The 23,005-nt window shown below is 32.8% G+C and overlaps 1 pseudogene; it reads left to right on the top strand.

Annotated features, from left to right (window-relative positions):
- The first annotated feature begins 449 nt into the window (after positions 1–449).
- LOC107922422 (cellulose synthase-like protein E6) lies at positions 450–22,756 on the top strand (annotated as a pseudogene).
- Positions 22,757–23,005: the final 249 nt, after the last annotated feature.

Here is a 23,005-nt window from a genome sequence, read left to right as displayed (position 1 = left end):
GTAAAAAGTTTTGTTCAAGGCCCATCATTTATTTAGGTTTCATATTAATAATATTTCATTTAAACCAACTGCTCAAATCTCTAAATTTATATAAATAATTTTGGATGAGTGACAGTGTTTTTTTTTTAATTTTATTAGTATTTTTTAAAAATAATTTTTATACCTAATATTTATCAATCTCCTAACAAAATCAATTACAAAAATTGTCCAGAGATTTAGATATCCACTCAGTGCATGAACAACTTTATAGTGTGTCAAGTACCCTCAAAAGAATTGCCGCAACAAATATATGGTCCCTAAAGAGTAAAGCTTAGCCAAACGGATAGCCCTGAAGCCCCAAAACAGGTTCACATGGTTGGACCAAAGGTCATCTCCGGCATCCTGCCCGTAACCTATTATGTAAAAACATCCCCTTTTTTTGGCTAACTAAACAAAAGACGACTTCAACAATGGAAGCTTTAAGGATAAGACTCGTTTCGGAAATGGTGATTGTGTTGACGGCGGAGTCCGTGGTCCAAAATGCCACAGCTGGTGGTGTCCCTCTCCCTATCACTAAATCCCCGAGAGCTGCCCCTCCCTCTAATGCCTCGACTGCAGAGGCCCCTAGCCCTACCTCCGATGCCACCGCCTTTATGCCGTCGGTGTTTGCTTCCTTTATTGCTTTTGCATTCATGGTTCATCCATCTTATTAGTGACCTATTAAACTGATTATTTGGTATGCATTCTTTTTATTATTTATCATGTTTCTGGAGGTAATGCTATTAATTACATTGTTTATTCCCCAGTTGCATCAAAAGTTTTACAGAAGAAAGACAAAAGAGAAAGCCAAATAACTAAAAAAAGCTACATTTTATAAGTTTACTAGTTTTATTATAAACTAATAATCGAGTAATTTTCCGTCGTATTTAATTTGAGGGACAATCGGATATTTATCTATATAATTGACATTCTTAGTAAACTCTATGCATGCAAAACACGTGTACTGTTCTGGGCTGGCCGCTAGACTTTCTGGCCCCACATGTGAACTCCTTGGGTATGTACGAGCTGAGACAGTGAGCTCCCCTTGTGAACACCCCATAGAATGTGCAAGCTAATACTGCAAACTTCCCCTGCGATCTTCCGAGTCGCATGTGGGCGACCCGGATCTTATCTGGTTCTCGGGTTGGTGATCATAAGTACATAACACATTTAAACAAATCTTTTTATTGTATAAAAGTATATCAAATAAGGTTTTTTATTAAATAAAAGAGACATAATAACGAATTGGCTTAATGACAAATTTGGCCACTAATGTTTGTATGTTTTGTCAAAATGGTCCTAATTATATTTTGAGCCTTTTTTGGCTATCAACCTTTGTTCATTTTTTCAATATGCTTTTTTCTAACAGATTTAATGAAAGTACTGTTACAAAAGTTAAAGGGGATGATAGAATTTCATATGTAGAATATTTTTAATGAGACGTAATTTATTACTTAGATAACCTAATAATATAATTACATGTGGAAAATAATAAAATAAATAAATAATATATTAAATTAAAAAAACAACTCTTAATTTAAAGAAAATAAACGCAATTATCTAAAAAAATTAACTCAGTAGAAACACTTCCTAGTAAACAAAGGTATGAAAGATTGAAATCTTTTGAAAAAAAAGAAAAATTGAAACTTAGAATTTATTCATTAAATTTGTTAAAAAAAACAGATTGAAAAAAAGAACAAATGTTGATGGCAAAAAAAGGCTCAAAAATACAATTAGGGCCATTTTGACAAAATATGCAAATTAAACTTAACAAATTTAGCCTCTAATATTTATTTATTTTGTCGTTTTGATATTGATTCTTTTTTTTTTTGGATCATTATGATATTCCTCTAACTTTAAAATTTAATCAAGTTGATTGGACTATTAAAATTTTAACAACATTGACGTGCTAGCCCACGTGGCAATCTACAAGTGTTTTATTGTTGACATAGATAATATTTTAAAAGTTGTATGAACTTTTTGTTTTTTTTGAAATGTATATATTTATTTTTTTTGTGAAGTACATGCCGATTTTCCCATGAGTTGCCACATCAATATTGTTAAAATTTTAATAATTTACTCAACTTTTCCATCCAAAATACAATAAATTGACTAAAATTTGAAGGTTGAACACTAAAGTGACAAAAAAGAAGAAGAAAGAATTAGAGCCAAAGTGATGAAAGAGTAAATGTTAGAACTAAATTTATCGTTATACCAATAAAAAAGGTTAGACTTGTTTAAGTTAATGTTGAATTGAATAAATATGAAAGGTTAAGGGTGATTTTGAATGCAAAATACTTAAATAAAATTCTAAATTTTAAATATCTGTATGATTATATCTAAAATGAAAAATAGCATAATTTTCTTATCTCCTGCTCTTATTTATGCAAATAGGTATAAGGATATTATTATTTAATATATTTTAATTTCGTAAGTTAGATTTATCATGTGTTATATAATTGTGTTTATTTTTTAAAATATTAATTAAGGCATGTAAATTAAAATATGAAATAATTATTCAAGTTAAGAAATGGGTGGCTAAGCTAAGTGTAAGACTGCAAATTAAACTAGTTTGTGATTATATAAGTAATGATTTTGTTTGTTATTATTAACATGAATCTAAATTAAAATTTATGTTATAAGTTTGACGGAAATTCTAAATGTGATTTATGTATTTTAAATAAAAATATTTGATGTATTAAATTTAGCTATGAGGTAGTTCATCAGCAATCTGTAATCAAAGTCACTAACCTCAATCAAGTACAATTGCTTCTTCTTATTACATTTGTGTCCTACCAGCATACCAAAAGTAAGGACCTTTAGCTCTCCTCATCAAACTCAGTACTAGACCATACTCTAAAGGAATTATTAGTATTTCCAAAGGGTTGGTCTTATTGGTCAAGATTGTAGGAGTTGACAATAAAGGTAAGTTTTTTTTTTCTTTTTTGTTTGAGGTGCTCGTAGAGGTATTTGTTAAGGTTCTCTTGTAGTTGCGATAAGGCATAGACATTGGATAGATCAACTAGTGCTTTGCCCTCCAAATTAATAACAAAAATCTTCCCTGTTCTTTTTGGAGATTTGATCTATTTCAAACAACTCCTAGCTCTCTTAGAGTGCCATCCATTAAGGTTCTCACTTCTCACTAGTAAATCGAGGGAAGTCCACCTTCATCTTGTTGCAAAATACTAGTTTTTATATTTTTGGGTTTGATAATTAGCCTGGTGAAGAAGCTAAGTCATAATATGAGTTTATAGCACACTCAAGGCTATGATATCAACTCTCATGGTAGCTAAAGCTTTTTGACCCAGCAACTTGCTAATAGTTACCTGAGCCTTTCTTCAAATCTTCTCAAGTCATGAGATCTAATATCATCAGCCATGACACCAATATACTAGCTTTGATATCAAGAATGGTGTGTGCAAATTGATATCAAAACAAGAATGGTAGGTGTAGAAAGCTTGAAGGGTGAAGAACAAGCCTCGAGTTCTGTTGAAACCTTTGATTGGTCCATGGTGTGCTCGAATAAGCTTTGGAGCAAGGCTATCTCTTGTTGTCTAATGGATTGTTAAAATTGATGTTATTATGAGTATTTGTTCCAGCCAAAGTTTTTTTAAGTTGGTATTATCTTTGGTCTAATCAGCAAAGTCATAAACATGGTTGAAGCCCATTTTCTTGTTGCTAAGAATGATTGGCTCGTCTTTTCCTTGTACTAAAAGATAAATACTAGTTTATCAAGGTTTTCCTTATCCTTTGGATAAGGGTGATAGTTGCAGCTGGAGCCTACCATATGCTTTGGAATATTCTTCAAAGTTAGTGTGTTGATCATATCAGTTGATGAAACAAACGATAATGTAGTATCCTGGTGCTGCAAATCGAGATAACCAAGCATATATATTGGCAGCTTAATGACGATATTGTTGAGAGGTTTTTGAGTGTGTTGGTGAGTAATTGTTTTGTTATTTTAGCTTAGTATTTTTGACACTCTTGTTTGTGTTTTATTGGAGAGATTTGCTTGATTATATTGTGGGGTATTCGAGGAGAGTAATTTGTAACCATTTAGGTTTAATATTAGGGCTGCAAGTATCCGTTTGGTGTAAGGGTAGTTTGGGTTCTAGCCAATAGTTAATCCAAATAAATTGTGGAATAAAATCATTTTCTGTGTGAGGTTCCACATAAAAGGATTGGTAAATTTGAACTACATTTAACAAATATTGTAAGTTATTTCTCTTGATAAAAGTCTGTTCTGTTTCAACAACAATAAGGACAAAGTTGTCTTTCAATAACAAAATCAATCTATCTATTCCAATAGTTTATTCGGGCAAATTATAGAATAAAATCATTTTCTGAGTGAGGTTCCACATAGTAGGATTGGTGAATCCGAATTGCATTAACAAATATTGCGTGTTATTTGTCTTCTTACTTTACATCTTGTCCTATCTTATTAAAAGTCAGTTGTGTCTCAACCTCTATTCCAACAACAATAAGAACAAAATTGACTTTCAACAACAAAACCAAATTATTTATTCCAATAATTTTTCGAACATCAAAATTGAAATGAAATGGAAATAGAAACTTTTTTAATTAGCATGATCTTGACTTGAGAGATACATGATTTTAAACTCTAAGAGAAAAGATATTTCTATTTCACGTCCCCAGCAATGATGAAAGCATAAAATTCAACTTGTTTTGGCTTGTGATTCTTCCTTATTTGTTTACTTTGAGCTTTCCTTAAAAATTAATTAATAATTTTGAGAAAGGAATATCTTATATTATCGTGAATTATTTATTAGAAAAATATAAGGTGGATTGTTATTAAAATAAAACCCAATGCCCAACACAAAACTTTTGGGTACTTCTCCTGGGGAAGACAACACTTAGGATTCCTTCCATATCCTTCTCTCCTTCCAACGCCGGTCACCCAGTTCACTCAATCGGAGTTATCCACCTACAATCTTCTTCTACCACCAACTTCGCATAAGCAGGCACACCAAATCGCAGGTAAGATTGCTCTCCATTTTTTATTCCTTCTGTCGCTAGAGAATGAGCTCCCGTTCTTGAGACGTTTAAATAAGCAGTTCTGGATCCCCCACTAAGTTCCCTTGCGTCATTAACGTAGGCACCAATTTCTGATTTATCCAGCGACCGATTCTGGGGTTTCCTAAGCTTCAACTTGTATCCTAGCACCATCCATAGGTTTATTATAGCTGGAGAAAAGGGGGAAAATGGCAGAAAACGAAAATGTCCACTCTTCGAAACAATGGCAGTTAAGGGACGGTTCCTTTTCAGGTTATTTGCGGCTTCAATGGCGCTCGGCATCGGCTTCATTTGTTACTATAGACTGCGGTTGTTACCAGTGGCGTCGGGAAAACTTGAGCGATGGGCTTGGATTGGATTGTTTCATTGCGAGCTCTGGTTTAGTTTTTATTGGTTTCTCACCGTAATTTGTAGATGGAACCCTGTCTACCGTTTTCCTCACAAAAACAGGCTCTCCCTAAGGTATTATTTATTAATTAATTAATATTAATATTATTTTCGTGAGACAAAGGGAGCTTAATTATGGGAATGGGAGTATTTTCGAAATAACAGGTACGAGAAAGAGTTACCGGGCGTAGACATATTTGTATGCACGGCGGATCCGTCGGCGGAGCCACCAAGTATGGTGATGAACACTGTTTTATCGGTGATGGCATATGATTATCCCCCGGAGAAGTTAAACATCTATTTATCTGACGACGGAGCGTCGGAATTAACGTTTTACGCCATGTTAGAAGCTTCAAGTTTCTCAAAGCAATGGCTGCCGTTTTGCAAGAAGTTCAAAGTGGAATCCAGATCACCCGAGGCTTACTTTAGGACAGCTGTTGAACCAGACAGCCATCATCCTCTTATGCTTAAACACTGGCTTTTAGTCAAGGTATTTGTTTCCTTTCTTACATGATGAATAATTTGTTAAATTTTGTGCAGCTTTTTTGTTACTTATTTAACGAAATTAAAGTAAAAAAACACATAAAACATAGATAGTGGAAATAAAAGCTTAATTTATTTATTATAAAATCTAGAATATAAATTTTCACCCTTAAACTTGACAATTAGGTTCACTTTGGTACATTTATTTCTTTTTCCATCCATTTTGGCACTTAAATTTAGCAACTAGATTCACTTTGGTCCCTAAATTTAAATTTTGTCAAGATTTGATGATGTGACTAGTGTTGCTGGAACAAAACTAAATCTGATTGATATAAAGGTCCGAACAAAGGGGTTAAACCAATCGACTCTAAAACTGCTTGAATTTGGTAAAAATAAAATACTCAAAACAAAAATTTAAATTTTTATGAATTTTAATTAATTATTTAATTATTATTAGTACGATAGTGTAATCAATCGAACTCGTTGAATCCGTAACCGATGGTCCAACCTGTTCAACTACCAATCTATTTATTAAAACATTGAATGTGACATTGATATTCACATCATCACTTGAAAGCTTATATAAATTTTTTTTATTTTTTAAACAATGATGTAGCACAATGTATAATCTTAAAGTGCCACTTCATCAAATTTTTATATTTTTTAAGTTCAAATTAAAATGAACCTAATTATCAAGTACAAGTATCAAAGTAAACCTAATTGCCAAGTTCAAAGAGAAAAAATTATATTATCTCATTATAAAATAATATTGTAAATGAATATGGGGTTATAACCATTATTAGTCAACTTTAACCTTTATCACCATCTTCAGTACTAATATTTTGTTGACAGTAACAACAAGTGTTAAGTGTAGTGGTAAAATAAATTATCTCCTAAAAAAAACATAAATTCAAACTTTAGAGATGATTTTGTAGGGAGAGATAGCCATGAATCCTGAATGTAACAGTAAAATGGATAGTAATAGCCATATTTTTTATTTAATTTAATAATGACGTATTATATTATTATTTTCGACAATAAAATACAAATTTTGGCCAGTTTTTTTTTCTTTTTTTAAACTTCAACTTGATTCAAAACCCATGTATTATCTTTTTTTTTTTGTAAATAACTCTCCTTTATATATATATATATATTCATGACATAAAATAGTTAATGTTGAATGAACTTCTCTAAAGAAAAAAAATTAGATAAAATATTAGGAAGAAGTTGAGCGAAAAAAAAAGGATAAAAAGATTACAAAGAAAAGTTATCAAACATTTAAAAAAGGGTGCATTAAAAGAGAAGAAAAGAAATTGTGGGGAGGAAAAGAGTGAAAAAATTAAAAAGTTTTAATTCAAAAATGATTGGTTAAGGGACTCTTTTTAATGGCTCGTGTAATTTGACTAATAGAGTATAATTTTTTTTGTTCAATAATTAATGGAGAATAATTTATATATATATAACAAAATATAATTTTGATGTTATTTGTGATAAAAAAAACTTAAGATATTACTTGTGATAAAAAAATTTTAAGTAGAAATTTAAAAAAATAATGGTTTAAATATTATTTTATGATTTAATCATACTCATTATTAATAGGTTATTTTACATTGCTTATATAATGACCATTTCCTTATACCATTTTCAATATATAAAGCGTTAGTATTTAGTGTAAATTTTTTATTTTATAAGTAATTTTAAAAAATTGTCATATGTTTTTTTCTAAAAACATATTTTACTACACTCCTATAAAATACTTGTCAACCTTTTAATTTTGCTTCCAAATAATTTCCCATACGTATGGGTAATTATTCTAGCCACGGCCAATGGAATAAAAAAAAAAACTTCACAAGTGGGTTTAGAATAATATCAAATGTATTTTTTTAAAAATTATTTACTTATTACTTTATTGTACCCTAAAAACAAATCACATCGATCTAGAATCGCTTATTAAATTTTTTTACTGTGTAAGATAATAATGTTATATATATTTATTCTTTTATGAATCACATAAGGTATACAAATGTAGGAATAATATATTGAAAAGGTGATAGTTCAAGCTTGCCTTACCTTGAAACCAAGGTTTTGGAAATGAATATGTTGTTTTTTTAAAAAAAAAAAACTTATTTTGAAATATAATATTTTTAACTAAACCTTCCAAAATATTGTTGTTACATATTATATAGTTTTGGGTTAACACAGAAACTATACGAGGAGGCAAAGATGAGGGTTGAAATGAAGCAAATCCCAGAAGAGATTCGTGAATGGAATTTGGTTTCAAGCAGAAATGATCATCAAACTATTTTTAAAGTAAATTAAATCTTAAAAAGACTTGATTAATTAGTTTGTTTAGATCTTAATTGCTGCGGATGCTGAAGGAAACGTTCTGCCAACACTTGTGTATTTGGCACGTGAAAAAAGACCCCAATTTCACCACCATTTCAAAGCTGGAGCCATGAATGCACTTGTAAGTATAATATATGCACGTGTACTTAAATTTTTTTAATATACTTGACGTGCATTTTTTATCACTCCCAATATTGTTTATGAAACTTTTAAATTCTTATATATATTAATTTATTTATTTACTTTATATGTTATTAATTAATGAATAATTTTCATGGTAAAAAAAACAGATTAGGGTCTCTGCAGAGATAAGCAACAGCCCAATTATTTTGAATTTAGATTGCGACATGTATTCAAATAATTTGGAATCAATTCACTATACCAAAACAAGCTTTTAGCACTTTTAGCGGCGTTTGGAACAAAAACGCTGCTAAAGAGTGAGCATTAGCGGCGTTTAAGGAAAAGCGCCGCTAAAGAGTGAGCATTAGTGGCGTTTAAGGAAAAGCGCCGCTAAAGAGTGAACATTAGCAGCGTTTATAAAAACGCCGCAAATAATACACCCAGACAGTGCCGTTTTGTGGCTTTTGGGGGGGGGGAATTAGTGGCGTTTTTTGTAAAGCGCAGCTAAAGAGTTAACATTAGCAGCGTTTATAAAAACGCCGCAAATAATACACCCAGACGGTGCCGTTTTGTGTCCTTTGGGGGGAATTAGTGGCTTTTTTGTAAAGCGCCGCTAATCTAGGTGTTTTAGCGGCGTTTTTGTTTATGCGCCGCAAAAATTTTTTATCTTAATTGAACTATTATTTATATTATTTGAATCAAATTAAACATATTTCTAATAGAATATTTAAAATCTTCAATAAAAAATAACAGGTATAAATAATTTGAAATAAAACACATGGAAAAATTAAAATAGTATTATTTAAAATAATTTTAAAGTTTTGTTGGGTACATTACTGATTGTTTTTTAATTTATATATTAAAAATTTGAAATTATTATCGTAATTAAAAGAGATAGTAAGTATTAATTTAAATTTAAAATATTGAATTAAGCGTATCACTATAGTTAATATAGGGTTTTAGGTTTTAGGGTATATATATATGATATTATTCATTTAAGATTTTAAGTCGGTTTAGGGGTTACTATTTTAAGGTTATTATTATAATTGATCAGGAGTATATATATAATATTGGATTTAGGGATATGGTGTAAGGCTGAGATATAATGTTTAGGGGTTAGGGTTGGGGTTAGCACTTAGGGGTTATTAGGAGTTAATTAAGGATTTAGGGTTTAGCTAGGGGTTGGGTTAGGAAACGTAGGGTTTAGATTAATTATTATTGCCAAATTATATTTTAAATATGTTCTTATATATATAATTGTAAAAGAGGTAATAATAAATTTTTTTAGGATTTTTCGGTTCGGTATATGATTTGGTTTCGGTATATTATTAATTTAAATACTAATTTGAATAGTAATGCTCAAATAATTCATGAATAACACTTAAATATATACTTAAATAATTTTGTGAATTTGAATTGAAAGAATGATGAAATTGAAATTGAATTGAAAAACGAAGCTTAGATTTGAAAATATGACTATTTAAGTTTTAGGGACTAAATTGAATAAAATGGAAAATGTTAGGGAACTTCTCAAAAGTGGAATGAGCTGACTTATACCTATAACAGGATGATATAAGACAATTGTGTAAAAAAATATCCGGTGTTTACTTCAAATAAATGAGGAAAATAACGATTTGAATGTTTCAAAATTCAAATTTAAACTGAAAAAATCAAAATTGAGGGGCAAAAGAGGATCTTTTTCGATGAAAACTTTGGAAAACCGCCTTTGGCCATTTGCTAGCACGTAGATCTCGAAAATTTATTCGAAATAAAAAAAAATTCGCCTCAATCGGACAACCGAGCTAAAAGTTATGGCCTTTCAAAGTTTTCCAAGCTAAAAACACAAACTGTTCATGCCACGTCAGCAAATCACGTCCTAGAGGGCGCGATTTCTTCCATGTAAGCAAATCGTGCTGACGTGGAAGCGATGTCCTGGCGCGTACCCTGACATCGCGCTGACGTGGATGCGATTTCGCGGAAAATGGCCCATTCCGGTAAATTTCAAACTTTATACAAAAAGTTTTTAGTATTAATTATTATTTAATCAATTATAACTATTTTATGATATTTATTAAAGATTTAGGGATTATTTTGGATGGTCGTGCTATTTTAAGGATTAGGGGGTACAGATTTAGGGTTTGGGATATAAGAGTTAGCTAGGGGTTTAGGGGTTACAAGTTACGATCTAGGGGTTAAAGATTTAGGATTTAGGGGTTTAGGGGTCAAATAAGGATTTTAGGTTAGTTTAGATTAATTTATTTAAATAATATTTTAAAAAATCAATCTAAAGTACCAATTGATATATTTAAATATTATTTTAAATAGAATTCATAAATAAGTTAAAAAATATATTGATATATATTATATGGATGGTTATATATTTAGGTATAATTATTTATTTTGGAAATATATATATTTATAGGACCAAATACATAAGAAATGAAATAAAAAAAACAAAAAAATTCAAAACGGCGCCGTTTTCGAATGAATAGTTAAACTTTTGGTGGCGTTTAACTGTTAAACGCCGCAAATATGGGAAGCAGTCCTGGCGTTTGTACAAGAAACGCCGCAAAAGTGTCTTTAAAATTTGAGTAAACGACACTGTCCGTCTACACGATTTTTAGATTATAAAAAAGTTTAGAATTATTTACTTTAAATGTCACCATTTGGCTTGTTGTACGTTAAGTATTAGTGGCATTTTTATATAAAACGCCACAAAATGAACAATTTGAGAACCAAAAAACAGCGCCGTTTCTGCATACAGGTTTAAATTTTTATGGCGTTTTCGAAAAAACGCAGGAAATTTTGGAAGCAATAGCGGCATTTTTTCAGTAAACGCCACAAAAGGGTATTAAAATAATGTCTAAACGGCGCCGTTTCTGTACACGATTTGTAACTTAGAAAAATTTTACAATTATTTATTTAAAACATCAATTAAGTGTTCGTGGCGTTTTTGCACAAAACACAACAAATAATACAAATTGAGACTAGCAAAACGGCGCCATTTCTGTTTAAAACTTGAACTTTTAGTGGCGATTTTATATCAAACGCCGCAAAAGGGTTTTAAAAAATGGGTAAACGGTGTCGTTTGTTTACAGTATATTTTAGTTTGACAAATTTTAGTGGCATTTGTGCTTAAAACGCCAGAAATAATGCAATTATTCCAGACCATGCAAAACAGTGTCGTTTCTGTTCACAGCTGTAATATCTAGTGGCGTTTTTAGGAAAACACCACAAATAATGCAATTCCAGACCACGAAAACGGTGTCGTTTCTGTTCACAGCTGTAATATTTAGTGGCGTTTTTAGGAAAACGCCACAAATAATGCAATTATTCCAGACCACGCAAAACGGTGTCGTTTCTGTTCACAGCTGTAATATTTAGTGGCGTTTTTAGGAAAACGCCACAAATAATGCAATTCCAGACCACGAAAACGGTGTCGTTTCTGTTCACAGCTGTAATATTTAGTGGCGTTTTTGGGAAAACGCCACAAATAATGCAATTCCAGACCGCGAAAACGGTGTCGTTTCTGTTCACAGCTGTAATATTTAGTGGCGTTTTTTAGGAAAACGCCGGAAATGTGGAAGAAATTGCGGCGTTTGTACCAAAAACGCCGCAAAACGGTGTTAATATAATGGCTAAACAACGTCGTTTCCGGAACAGATTTTTAACTTAGAAAAATTTTAGAATAATTTATTTAAAACGTCAGCGTTTGGCTTAAAATAGATTAAGTATACGTGGCGGTTTTTATTAAACGCCACAAAAAATGCAATTTCAGACTAACAAAACGGCGCCGTTTCTGTTAAAAGGTTTAATTTTTTGTGGCGTTTTGTCTATAAACGCCAGAAATTTGGAATAAGTAGTGGCGTTCTTTCAAGAAACGCCGCGAAGGTGTTTTAATATTTTTTCTCAACGATGCCGTTTCTGCAGATGTTTTTTAACTTAGCATTTTTACTCACTCGACAAAGACAGAAAGAAAAGGCAAGTGCAGAGGCCGATTGGAAAGGGGAAAAAACCTAAGAAAATATTCTAAGGAAGAAAGGGGAGGAGAAATCAGAAATCATCAAAGAGGAAGCAACGATTGCGCCATTCTTGACAGTAATTGCAGAATATCTGGTTAAAAGGTATGCGTTTAATCCTTCTGAAGAACATCGTCTTGATTTGGGGTTTTGGGTGTATTGTGTTTTTTGAATTTGGGGTTTAGAAAAAAAATTAGATTTTAGGGTTTCCGGTTTAGGTTAAAATACCATTCTTGTTTGGGAATTTGGGGAACTTGTGAATTATTTATTTAGCAATTTAAATAGAAGGGTTTGTTTAGGAAAAATTTTGTTTATTTAGGGGTTGCCCGAATACAAATATGGGTCCTCAACACAGCCTGTTGTTTCTCCATTACAGCGATTTTTGGAGAAGCATAAAAGGGTAAGGACAGCCCTTCTGGTCATGGTAGTATTTGGTGCTTCTATGGTCATAGGGGATGATGTAGTCACTCTAGCAATTTCAGGTTGATATAATGGGTAACTAAATTTGAATATCTCAAACTCCCGGATTATCATCTTTATGGCTGTGGATTCTAGAGTTTAATCTCGGTTCCTTTTAAACATATGTGGCAACTAGGACAATAAGCAAAACTGTTTTATATGTCAGTATATATGATTGTGGATGGTGCTGGTGAGCTTGAGAATACATTCCCTTTAATAGCTCTGCTAATATTTTGCATATGGACTAGACAAGAGATACTAGTAAATAACTCGTCTGGTCTTACACCTGAAAGACTCAAATTAACATAGATTTAAACCCAAGGTAGCTGGTGAAGGTTAAATAATGCAATTATTTTCCTAAAATTTTCTTGGCTGAGCCATTATTCGGACCATGCAATCATTGTTGCAATAGTGCATAATTATGTCTGATTCGTTTAGTCTGGTTATTTCTCAGCTGGACATAGTTGATCTCCCATGACAGAGTTATGGATACTGATATCAGAAGTTCTTTAATTGTTGCAATAGTGGTGTCATCGTAACTTCCACATTACTTTATTAACTTTAAGTGGTTGCATTATTCCTCCTACCTGGAGTATATTGTTTGTGGTGTATGGTTTGACATGTCTCAGTGCTGATTTTTCAATATTCAAATAAGATTTTTAATTTTGGATTTTGTTATATTTAAGTTTTATACTAATTTTTTCCTGTTTATTTGGAACTAACTTACTTATGTTTTCCTTTTTATTTTTATTTTTTGCAGTAGTTTGCTTCGAAGTCCAGGAAATTGAGGTATTTATTCCTATGTTTCCCACCTCGGTTTTCTTAAAAAAAACACCTCCAAATGTTTAAATTTTGGATTTTGTTACTTTAATTATTATTTTTGAGTTTTAAAAAGGAGTTTTAATTAAGAATTTTTTTACGCTGTGGGTATCGGTTTTATTTCTCATTTTTGATTTATATGTTGCTAGCTCAATTTGCATGTTACTTTGCCAAATTTTTCCATAACTGCAAGGTATAAACTATGATTGTAATTCTTGTACGTATTTTTTACCCAAGCAAAAACAATTACGCAAATGATTAAAATTCTTAAATCAGTTTATATATTTGAGTAAGTGAATAAATTATGGGCAAATAGTGGATTCGTTTTAAAGTGAACAAATTAACGATTTTCAAGGATCTTGTCAATTAATAAATTATCGACGTTAGTTCTCATTTATGCGATTGAATGTTAAATTTATTACTAAAATACATTACTTACTAAAATACATTACTTACTAAAATTTGTTTAAATTTATTACTAAAATACATTACTTACTAAAATAAATTACTTACTAAAATTTGATTAAATTTATTACTAAAATACATTATTTACTAAAATACATTACTTACTAAAATTTGTTTAAATTTATTACTTAAATATGTTACTTAAATACATTACTTACTAAAATTTAAGTATATATTACATTACTTACATAACTTGTTAAAATATATTATAATTTTAAAAATATTTATAAATAAGATGCATAAAAGTGCTATACTTACATCATACATATCTTACATAGCCAAAAGATTGCTATAAATAATTAATTTATTAAAGAGTATACCTTATAATTAATTTTTGTTATCATGTTATAATAAAAGATAAAATAAAATATAAAAAAATATGTGGAATATTAAAATTGACTATTAAAATAAAATGTTATTTTATTAAATATTATTAATAATTATATTAGTAATGTTATTAAATTATATATTATTTTATTAAATTTTATTTTAACAATAATTATGTTAAAATATAATTAAATTATTTATTTTTGTTTTTATTATTTATTAAAAAATATTTAACAATAATCTTATTAAAATTTAATAACAATAAGCTACATAAGCTACATAACCTACATAATACATTTAACTTACATAACTTGCATAATACATTTAACTTACAACTTACATAATACATAATAACTTACAACTTACACAATACATTTAACTTACAACTTACATAATACATAATAACTTACAACTTACATAATACATTTAACTTACAACTTACATAATACATAATAACTTACAACTTACATAATACATTTAACTTACAACTTACATAATACATTTAACTTACAACTTACATAATACATAATAACTTACAACTTACACAATACATTTAACTTACAACTTACATAATACATAATAAATTACAACTTACACAATACATTTAACTTACACAATACATTTAACTTACAACTTACATAATACATAATAACTTACAACTTACAAAATACATTTAACTTACAACTTACATAATACATTTAACTTACATAACTTACATAACTTACCATTGTAATTTCTGGTGAAAATCAGACTTCAAGATCTAAGAAATGGACCGGTCTTGGATGAATTTGTCAAGGGTAAGCGACGGTTATCGAAATGGAGTACAGACTTTTCTAAATTTTGCATTTCAATATGCAAGCCAAGAGAACATGATTCTTTGCCCGTGTAAGAAGTGTGTCAACATAAACTGACATTATCGTGAAGTTGTATACGAGCATCTAATTGTTGATGGGTTTGTTCGGGGTTATAAACAATGGTTATTTCATGGAGAATGCCCGCCTAGTACTTCCTCTTCAAGGATGGATGTAACTTATCCTGATACTGCTTACCATCAGTTTGATAGAGGGGATGACATGGAAGGTATGTTGCGGGATGCATTTAATATGCACAATCATGGTGTCGAATCATTCCCAGCGGACTTTATGGCCTCTGATGATTGTAATATTGGTGGAAATACTTTTACCGAACCGGGAAGTAGTGTACGTCATGAAGAGCCGAATGGAGAAGTGGTGAAGTTCTACGCGATACTTAATGACATGAACGAAGAACTGTATGAGGGATCAAAATTTTCAAAGATGTCCTTCTGTGTTCATCTTTTTCAATTAAAGTGTTTGGGAGGGTGGACCGGAAACTCGTTGACAATGCTGTTAGAGTTTTTGAGAGAAATGTTCCCGTTTGCAAAAATCCCTCGGTCATGCAAAGATATGAAGAAAATGATAAAAGATTTAGGCCTTGGGTATAACAAAATCCATAGTTGCCCAAATGACTGCATGTTGTATTGGGGCGATTGGAGAAACCAACAGTGCTGTCATGTATGCGGCCACTCTCGTTGGGCAAGTAGAAACACAGAAGATGGGAACGACGATGAAAATGATGCACAGTCACGGAAGAAGCCAGCCAAGATTTTACGGTATTTTCTGTTGATACCAAGGCTTTAAAGGTTTTTCATGTCGTTGAAGACAGCGGAGTCAATGACATGGCACCATGATGGATGAACCGTTGATGGATTACTAAGGCATCCGACAGATTCTTTAGCTTGGAAATCATTTGACAATAAATTTACAAGCTTCGCAAGCGATCCTAGGAGTGTGAGGCTTGGGCTAGCATCTGATGGATTTAATCCTTTCAAGATCATGAGCACTGCCTACAGTACTTGGCCAGTAGTGCTTGTTCCTTACAATCTGCCTCCGTGGATTTGCATGAAGCAATCTTCCCTTATCTTACCTATGATTTTCCCTGGAGAGAAAGGGCCCGGGAATGATATCGACATGTATTTGCAGCCACTTATTGAAGAGTTAAAACAATTGTGGGCTGGTGTCGAGACATATGATGTGCTGAGAAAGGAGAACTTTAATTTACGTGCAACTTTGATGTGGCCCATTAATGACTTTCCCGCTTATGCCAATTTATCCGGTTGGAGTACCAAGGGTCGTTATGCGTGTCCTTGTTGTGCTGCACAAACATGTTCGCAATGGTTGTACAATGGGAAGAAGTTCTCTTACATGGGGCATCGTCGGTGGTTACCGAAAAATCATAGATTTAGATTTCAGAGTTCTGTATTTGACGGTACTGAAGAGTTCAGAGAAGCTCATTCGTAGACCAGTGGTTCTGAAATATTGTTCATGTTGGAAGATATGAATTTCATTTATGGGAAGATGAACCAACCGCCAAACACAAAAAAAAATAGAAGATCCAATGATGAAGCTGATGATGACTCTGATGAAGAGGACGATCCTAATGAGGCGGAGTTGTGGAAAAAAAAGAAGTATTTTTTTTGAGTTACCTTATTGGGAGCATCACCTTCTACGACACAATCTTGATGTTATGCACATTGAGAAAAATGTCTGCGAGAACATTGTGGGTACAGTTTTGAATGTCGACGGAAAATCAAAAGACAATCTTCAGAGTCGACTTGATTTAGTCCAAATGGGAATCCGACCTGATCTTCATCCCAATCCACTTCCGAATGGGAAATATCGGTTGCCGCCTTCTATTTTTTCAATGTCGAAGACGGAAAAAGAATTGTTCTGCACGGTGTTGAAGGATATAAAGGTTCCAGATGCGTATGCATCAAATATATCTCAATGTGTTAGTGTTAAAGATTGAAGATTATATTCGCTAAAATCACATGACTATCACATCTTGATGCAAGATTTACTGCCAGTGGCTCTACGATGTTGTATGTCCAAGAAGGTGACGTCTTGTATAATTGAACTATCCAACATAATGAAAGCCATTTGTGGCAAAGTTTTGGACGTTCAAGAACTTCAGAAGGTACAGGATCGAGCTGCTTTGACTTTATGCAACATGGAGAAAATCTTCCCACCTTCCTTCTTCACCATTATGGTTCACTTGATAATCCATCTCCCGCACGAAGCAATTCTTGGCGGACCCGTTTTCTATCGATGGATGTATCCCATAGAAAGGTGTTAATTAAAATTTTTAAAGTTTTCCTTCATTCACCTCTATGCCTTTAGTTTCAATAATTAAGAAATGTTGTATATTGTGTTTAGGTTTCTATCCAAATTAAAGTCTTACTGCCGCAACAAGCGATATCCAGAAGGATCGATTGCTGAAGTCTACTTGGTAGAAGAATGTATGACCTTCTGCTCAAGATATTTGGAAGATGTTGAAACAATGTTAAATAGACCAAATAGGAATGCTGGACTCACGGACCATAACTTAGCCGATACTTATTTGTTCCAAAGTTTTGGAGAACCAATCGGAAAAGTTGAAATTGCAGAATTAGATCATTTATCGTGGGTACAAGCACATCGATATGTTCTATTTCACCATGAATTACTGGAACCTTTACGGAAGTAAGTTCTACAAATTTGATAAATATTTATCAAACTAATAACTGTTTATCTTCTAAGAAAAATCACATTTTTTTTACACAGTGAGTACAAACAAATATTGAGATCTCGTTTGCGCTCTCGAAGAACACAACATCGAGGTATCAATAAGTTGTTTACAGAATCTTTTTATGAATGGTTAAGCCAAACGGTATGCAATTCGAGCTTCCGCTTACAAATAATAATGTTTTCTCATAACAAATGAATTACTCAGTTTACTTTCCATTCAATAGGTTTGGAGTGGGAAGAACGTAAACGACGATGTTAAATGGCTCTCCCAAGGTCCAAATCGAGTGGTTAAAAGATATAGTGCGTTCCTCATCAACGGATTCAGATTTCATACAAAATATCGCGAGAGGTTGATGAGAACGCAAAATTGTGGAATAGTTGTCAATTCTGCAATTACAAGTTATGCTAGTGCTAGGGACAATAATCCTGTCGAGGGAAATGTGGAATATTTCGGACAACTTACTGACATAATTGAGTTGGATTACTATGGCAAATGGAAAGTTGTCTTATTTCGTGGTGATTGGGCCGATGTTAATACAGCTCGTGGAATTAAGCAAGATCAATTTGGTTTTACAATGGTGAACTTTGACCGATTGATTCACACAGGACAACAACTGATAGATGAGCCGTATGTATTCTCATCTCAAGTCAAACAAGTTTTTTACTCAAAAGATCCAACTGATGAGGGTTGGTACGTTGTACTTCGTAACATCCCTAGAGACTTGTTTGACATGGGCAGTGGAAGTAGAGATAACATCGACGATAGATCAGTAACTTTGCCCTTTCCAGAACAAAACTTAAACGATAATATCCCTAGTACTAGTGCACAATTTGGATGGGTTCGTCAGGATACCGATGAAGATATTTACGAATAATGATGTAGTAAGATTTTACGATTGTTTAATTATATGTAATATCATAATTTAAATCTTCGTCTTATTATATATTTCAACTGTTTTATATGTGCTGTTATTGTTGTAATTAGTTATTAAGTTATTAACTATTTTATGTGTATTGTAGATAAAATGCCTAAAAGAAAAATTCTAAGGGGAAGCATTGTTCAAAATGATCCAAACTCGACAGCAACAAATAGTACTGAACAACAGACAGCAGTTGGATCTTCAAATGTTCCGATTACAGCTGAGGATCCTACACAAGTTCAAAGTAATTTTACATTTAATTTACATGCGTGTTTCTGTTATAGTTGATTTATTTTTCAAATTCTTATATTATAATATACCATTTGTAGCTGAAAATGGTGGGACACGCAGAGGTCAAGGACGTACGCTACTTAGAGAGTTGTACGAGTTAGATCCAGTCGAGCGTGCCAAAGTTGGATGAAACAGTTTTGGTCAGCCTGTTGGATCAGAAGCTCGACTTTTAGCTGGATACATGGGCATTTTAGCATGAAATCCGAATATGTTGCCTATAAACTACGAGTCATGGCATCAAATGCCCGATAGCAACAAAAATCAAGCCCTCGATAATATTAAGGTAACAAAATGTTAATGTCATCTATAATGCTTGGGAAATAGTTTCATTTATATTTACTTTATTAACTTGTGTTTTTTGTTTTTTGTAGGCGAGGTTTGCTTTAGAGGTCTCAGATGCTTATGTAAAGAAGGCATTGGGAAAAAGATGGAGAGACAACAAAAGTACTTTGAAGAAAAATTATTATAAGACAAAAAAAACCCTCGATGAGAAATTGCAAAATGTCCCACCGGGTATGTTGAGGTACCAATGGGAAGATGCGGTTAGATTTTGGCATTCGAATAAAGGCGAGGTTTGACGTACTTCTAAACTATTGTAATTATTTTGGTTTATAGTATTTTCTATTTACGTACTAAAAAATTTCATAACGTAGGATCGTGAACAAGTTGGAATAAGCAGCAGGCAGAAACAAAAATTCACCCACACAGCCAGGTTGAGAAGTTTCGCATGTGTAGCTGAGGCGGAGGTATTTTTAAATTTTTAATATTGTCGAATATGTATAACTTTCTATTAAAGAATATTTATACTACTATATTGTAGGAACGGTCGTCCGGTCAAAAAGTTGGACGCCTTCAACTTTTTAAAATTACACATAGGAAGAAAGATGGATCTCCCATGACTCCTGAAGCTGCTGAAATAATGGTACGTTTACTTAATACGATTTGACTTATTTTAGTTATTTATAGTGTTTATTTTCTAATGGTTTAATTCATTGCTTGTAATGCGACTATTGTTATGTTGCATATGTTTTTCAATATATAATATTGCGTTCCTAACTATGTGATATATTTATTAGGAAAAACTAAAGGATAAAAAGGCGGAGTACGAAGCAATTGCTTCTAGTGATAGTTCGGTTCATCTTGAAGATATTGATAACCGGATTATTACTGAAGTTTTGGGTCCTGAAAGGTATGGTCGGGTTCGATTTCAAGGATCTTTTGTTAGCCCAACCCAATATTTTGGATCCAGCTCCCACCAATACATGGCTTCGGGGAGTCAGGCTCAAGCTGAAGTTCAGAGGTTAAAAGACCAGATGGCTCAGATGCAAGCGACTACAATTGAGGTTCAAAGGAAATATGAAGAACTCCAGCTACAACTTAAAGCAGAGGCGGAAGCGAGGGAAGCAGCGGCTGCAGCGAGGGAAGCAGAGGCTGCAGCGAGAGAAGCAGAGCAGAACAAAAAGTACGACGAACTTTAGCAGCAGCTTCAGATTATGATGAAGATGTTTAAGTCGCAACTTCCGCCTTCATAGTGTATGACATAAATATTTTTATCATTTTAACATTTAACATTTAACATTTTTTGCAAAAACAATATGAATTCACTTTTATTTATTGATATTAATATTATTTTATTCCCTTATGTTGAAATATTATATAAATTTATTGCTATTGGTTGCTTTTGAATTGTTGCTTTTGAATTTTTGCTACAGGAGGGCCGAAAAAATGAAAAATTTAATATAAAAAATCCCCAAAATGGTGGCGTTTTTGTATAAAAGCGCCACTAAAGAACATGTTCTTTCGCGGCGTTTGTAAAAAAAATGCCACTAAAGAATATGTTCTTTAGCGGCGCTTAAGGAAAAACGCCGCTAAAGAACATGGTCTTTAGCGGCGTTTTTGTTTGTAAACGCTGCAAACGTTTGCGACGTTTTCGTTAGCGGCCTTTTTTGCGGCGCTTGAAGAAGCGCCGCAAATATCTTTAGTGGCGTTAAAAAGCGCCGCTAAAGGCCTAAAAAAACGCCGCTAAAAACCTGTTTTGGTGTAGTGATTAAAGATTCTTTGTACTTTTTCATGGATGAAAAGAATGGACATCAAATTGCTTACGTACAATATCCTCAGCATTTCAATAATCTCACCAAGAACGATATTTATGGTAATTCATTTCGAGTTGCACGAAAGGTAACTAAGTTAATTAAATCCAATGGTTTTAATGAAATTTGATGATGTCTTTTTGATGACGAGTTGAGTAAGCTGCTTGACAAATCCTGTATTTGATGGGGGTATGAAAAATGAAGTTGGAGTTTTCAGGACTCGACGCAAATGGAGGACCATGCTATATCGGCACGGACGAGATGCTCTTTGCGGGAAGAAATGCGACAAAACCTGTAAGGTTGGTTGGAAGCGACTAAATCGTAGAGAGGTTGAAGAAAACGCAACAGTTCTTGAAGGAACATGTAAAGTTCTTGCAAGTTGTAGCTTTGAACAAAACACACAATGGGGAAACGAGGTTTGCTACACACTACTATTTGTGCATATGTCACACAATCTGTGCCCAAACTCATTTTTGGAATCTAATATTTATGTGCAGATGGGGTTGAGATATGGGTGCCCAGCTGAGGATATAATAACAGGATTGAGCATACAGTGCAGAGGCTGGAAATCGATTTACTTAAATCCTGAAAGAGAAAGCTTCTTAGGCATTGCTCCAACTTCACTATTGACGATGCTGGTGCAACATAAGAGATGGGCCGAAGGTCATTTCCAGATTTTCTTATCAAGATATTGCTCCTTGTTGTATGGACATAATCGGATTCCTCTCAAACTTCAACTTGCTTACTGTGCGGGCAATTTATGGCTGCAAATTCCTTGCCTACGTTGTACTATGTTGTTGTCCCTTGCTTTTGCCTGCTTAAAGACATCCCCCTGTTTCCTAAGGTATCAAGTCCATGGGTCCTCCCATTTGCATATGTTGCCATTGCACACCGAGCATATAGCCTTGGAGAATTCCTATGGTGTGGGGCACATTCCAAGCTTGGTGCAACGATCAAAGGATGTGGCTGTTCAAGAGAACAACTTCATACTTCTTCGCCTTACGTGACACCATCTTGAAGCTATTAGGATACTCAAATCCAACCTTTGTCATCACAGCAAAGGTTGCGGACGAAGACGTCTTGAGAAGATATGAGCAAGAGCTGATGGAATTTGGCGATTCATCACCGATGTTCGTTGTTTTAGCATCACTCGCAATGTTGAATCTGTTCAGTAGCTTTGGGGCAATCAAGAAGCTCGTCTTCAATGCTGATCACAGTGAGGTTTGGGACCGATTCGGATTGCAAATTCTCTTGGTTTCCTTTTGGTTGCTCTCAACTGGCCTGTATACAAGGCAGTGTTTTTTCGGAAAGACAACGGTGGAATGCCCGCTCCAGTTACTTACAAGTCCATTACTTTTGCCTTGTTAGTGTCTACAGTAGCAATGTCAACTTGATTATAATTGCGGTCATGGATGCATTTTCAGTCGCATTATGCTGATCATAATCATAATAGCTAAAATTCACCCTAAAGTAACTGTTGTTATAGTATATTTTGAACTGAAATAAAAGATTACTTCTTCTCCAAGATAAACTTGTCAGCTATAGATTTCATAGAAACAAAATCTTAACAATAAAAATAAAAGAACAAAAGGGAAAAAAATATTATATACATATACAATTTAAATTTATACGTATATAATAAT

The sequence above is a fragment of the Gossypium hirsutum genome, chromosome D13 (assembly GCF_007990345.1).
Source record: "Gossypium hirsutum isolate 1008001.06 chromosome D13, Gossypium_hirsutum_v2.1, whole genome shotgun sequence".
NCBI lineage: Eukaryota > Viridiplantae > Streptophyta > Magnoliopsida > Malvales > Malvaceae > Gossypium > Gossypium hirsutum.
Note: the sequence above shows the minus strand (reverse complement) of the source record. Positions and strands in the feature narration are given on the sequence as shown.